Source organism: Nicotiana attenuata, unplaced genomic scaffold (genome assembly GCF_001879085.1).
Source record: "Nicotiana attenuata strain UT unplaced genomic scaffold, NIATTr2, whole genome shotgun sequence".
NCBI lineage: Eukaryota > Viridiplantae > Streptophyta > Magnoliopsida > Solanales > Solanaceae > Nicotiana > Nicotiana attenuata.
This window is the reverse complement of record NW_017673029.1, coordinates 85,659-90,211: the sequence shown is the minus strand read 5'-3', so window position 1 is coordinate 90,211 and position 4,553 is coordinate 85,659.

Sequence of the window (4,553 nt, the reverse complement as noted above, 5' to 3'; positions counted from 1 at the left end):
CTTGATTTCTCTGTTCTTATTCCACACATCGCACAGTCCATAAGGTATAAAAATCAAAGAGTGCATTACATCAGTCCAGCAGGAACATGGCCATACCATTACTAAAAGAAAGGCATTTCTCGGGCGCAAACGAGCGTTTGAAATAGTGTATGGTAACTGGGATAAGTCATTTGCAGATCTGCCTAGGTACATGGCTGCACTACAGCATTTTAACCCCGGGACAGTTGTTGAGTGGAAGCTTGAGCGAAGTGCAGGTAAACCAGAATATATATTCAATTACGTGTTCTGGGCGTTTAAACCAGCAATTGATGGTTTTTCGCATTGTCGCCCCGTAATATCCATAGACGGCACTCATGTCTATGGAAAGTACGATATCAAGCTGTTAATAGCCGTGGCAGTAGATGCTAATGGACAGATATTTCCTCTAGCTTTTGCTATTTGTGCCAATGAAAGCCAAGAGACGTGGACGTTGTTTTTGAACCATATGAAAGAGCACGTTGTGAAACAACGTTTCAGTATCTGTCTAATATCTGATCGGCACGGTGGTATCTTAAGTTCTGTGGAGAACTTGCCTGCATGGCAAGAACCTTATGCCTACCATCGTTACTGTGTTAGGCATTTGAAAGCCAATTTCCAGAAGGCATATCCCAATAAGGATCTGCATGATTTGATGTAGATGGCAGCAACAGACCACCAACAACATAAATTCCGGAGGCACATGGAATATATCAGGCAAGAAGACGAGGCAGCCTATCGTTGGTTAATGCGACATGACCCTGAAAAATGGACTTTGCATGCGGATGGTGGCAGACGATGGGGAACTCTGACTACAAACGTGTCAGAGTCTTTCAACGGGTTATTGAAGTCGGCAAGAGGATTGCCTGTCACAACCATGGTGCGGATGTCGTTCAAGCAAATGGCGGAGAGGTTCGTTGAAAGGTCTGCGGCTGCAACGTCATTGATGGAAAGGGGTGTTGAATTTATGCCAGTGCCAATGATGAGATTTGAGAAATACAGACGACGAGCACATTGGCATTCATTTTTGCAGTATGATAATGAAAGAAATGTTTTTGAAGTTCGCACCGCTATCCATCAAAATCGGGGTAATAATGTGTATACTGTAAATGAATCTGCAAGGTTATGCTCTTGTGGAAAATGGTCCATCTACCACATGCCTTGCTCACATGCCATCAAGTGCTTTCAACAAGTTGGTTTAGGTGCAACCAACTATGTTGATCGACAATATAGTGTTTCCAAGTACCTAAACACATATAGTGGTCAGTTGCAGCCACTGGGTGCTGAGCATTATTGGCCTCCTGAACCATTTAAAATGGTGTGTAACAAGTCCTATTTGCGTAAAATACGGGTGCAGAAGAGAACGCGTATACGGAACCAAATGGATGTTAGTGATACAGTTTATGCGCGAAAATGTGGTATATGCTCGCAAACAGGACACGACCGTAGAAAATGTCCTTTGGGTGGCAACAGTAATCAAGCTCGGGGTGGGTGTTCTTCTAGTGTACCTAACTACCCATGAGTTGATGTTGTAATAATTAGTGAATATGTGTATGTTGCCTGATTTATGAAATAAAATTATGCTTGTAATAAAATAATTTTTTTCCAAGTCCAGCACATTACCACTCTTCTATATATAAGAAAAATAAAGATGCTTTGACATTAACATAATTCAACTTTCACAATATTTGGTTTGATTCTAGATAATGGAAGAAATATCGGTCCACTTATTTCACATTTTTTTCTTTTTCGTTATTTTTCCTCTAGGAATATTTAAATGTAACACGAATTTCCATTTAGTATGTGTGTGTTGTCTTGTCGAACTGAAAAAGCTGACCAGCTGACATAAAGTAGTCTTATTAACATCATGATATTTAACACGCTAAATATAGCGCCATTATACCTGGCGTTATGTGTGTGTTGTCTTGTCGAACTGAAAAAGCTGACCAGCTGACATAAAGTAGTCTTATTAACATCATGATATTTAACACACTAAATATAGCGCCATTATACCTGGCGTTATGTGTGTGTTCTCTCGCCTATAAATAACGGGCTCATTGTAGTCATTTTGTGTGCTCAATTTACTAAACGCAAATATTTAATTAAAAGAAAGATTTTTTTTTACTAAAAGGAAATATTTCACAAATGGCTCAACCTCTTCATCCACCAATGTGCTACTGTGAAAAAGAATGCGTGATGAAAAGTTGTTGGGAAGGTCGTGATGTTGGACGCCGCTACTGGCACTGTATTGAACCAGTTGTACAAGGTTCCCGGCGAACCTATGTGTGAGTTTGATGAATGGGTTGATGAACCATGTTATCAGGAATGCTACAGAGAACAACTGCAATCTCTTCATAATATGTGGTTATGCCAACTGGGAGTACAAAGATAAAGCGATAGAATTATTACAGAAATGAGGGAGAAACTGAAGGAGGTAGGAGATGAAAAATGGAGAGCAGAATGTAATTGTGAAGGACAGAAGAAACGTAAAAAAAATATAAACGAGAACTTGCGGAGGTGAAGGCGAGAGTGAAAGAGTTAGAAAAAGAAAAAGAACAAATGGAACAACGATTTAAGTGGTTGGAGCGGAGAATAAATGGCAGCCGGGACTAAACAATGGCCTGTATGTGTTTAGTGTATTTTTCATATTTTATGTATTTTTATTATGTTGGCATGTTATGTTTGTGTTTGTGTTGTACTAATGTTTTCCTTGTTTGTTGTACTAAAATTTATTTTAATTGAAGTGGCATTTAAGTTTAAATGCTTGTGTTGTTATATGAAACAATAAAACACATGGAGAACTAAAAAAAGTAATGGACATATTCGATTAAATATTGTTGTTAATATATACAAAAATATTATTTACACCAAATTAAAAAAAAGGAAGGCCGACTCAATGTGTCCCGCATCCGGTGTGTCTCAATGTAGCCGTCGGCCTGAGGCGCATCCCCTCCCGCCCGGGTACGCTATCAGGATCATCATCATCAAGTTTTCTCCTTATAGCCGGATGCGGCGCAGGATGACATGTATCGGTGGTGCTGTCAGGTCCAGTAGAAGGCTACATAATAATATAAAACTTAGTTTAGAAAACTACATAATAATTCATAACAATTTATATTATCTTACCATAATCGTGTCTGGATCCTGAATGTAGTCATCTGTCGCAGCATCACATGAAGCCTGAAAAAGGAAATTAATATAGTGTAACAAAATAAATAAGTTATAGTTAAAACAAATTCAAATTCAATACTAATAAACTCATACCTGCGCATGTGAAGAGCTGCCATAACTCAGTCGGCGCCCACTAAATAAATCTCGGGTCGGTCGACCCTCATCAGTGGTAGACGGGCCAGGGAAATATCTACCCTAATCCGCTCCTTGAAAATCCGAGCCCGTGATCAATAGTTGACCCGATGGGGTCATCTGTGATGGCACTGGAGTGTCAAAAATTCCAAGGCTGTAAGACGGCATGTCAGTCTCATGCATGCCACCTGCCATATCAGCAGCAACATCATCATCAGGAGCATCATCGCCCCCCTGCTGAACACCACCTCCTTGGGCAGCACGAGGTCGTCGGGCACCAGCAGCTCGTCGGGCACCAGCAGCTCGTCGGGCACCACCACCTCGTGGGATACCACGACCTCGCTGGTACGTGGCTGGGTCAATATAATCAGCCTCGTGTGCCAAACGCTGATCCGATCGGGCTCGCTGCAATGTCTGGGCAGCCACATCCATGAATCGACGACTATAGTCCTGCATGACCACAGGATCGTGGACATAACTCTGCATCTGCTGCCCCATACGATAGACGGTATGCAATCCAATCGCCTGCACAAAAGTAAAGAATGTAAACTACGTATTTGGCACGAAATTACAGGTATATAATTAATTATAACAGAAAACATACCAGAGCCTCGTGTCTCCCGGCGTATGAGACGTACCGACCTTCTGCCTGATGAACTGGGTTCCCGATAAAAAGTCGGGAAACAATGCGGTACCATGCCATATAACCTTTAATAGGAAAGTGCTGCGGAGGTGGGTTCAAGTCACCTCGCCTGTCCCAAATAGCCAGCTGAGCGTTAAGCCAGTCAATAAATGTGTCGTCCACCCTGGACCGATCATCCCTCTCATAATGTAAAGGAAGCCATGCAGGCGGAGTCGGTATAGGCTGCGGCAGGCCAAACTGACGAAAAACCCGCTCTGAGGCATGATGCTCCACAATATCGAGGCATGTGAGAGGGACAGAAGCCCTCCAAATATGTCGGCCGAACGTACAATACGCTGGCAGGGTACCTATCACCTCCTCGCTGTACGGCGTCCAGATGAACTATCAAATAACAACACAAACCGTTAGTATGCGCAACACTAAATTAAACAATAACTGGTACGTTTAGTTAGATATTCACCTGTGCGTCCTCCAGCAAATCCAACACATCCCTGATGCGGGGGAGATTATGATGGGCATCATACTCTCGTGCAAGTCTACGACGCATAACCCACCTACAAGCTAGAGGGAGATCCGGAATGTCTACATTAGC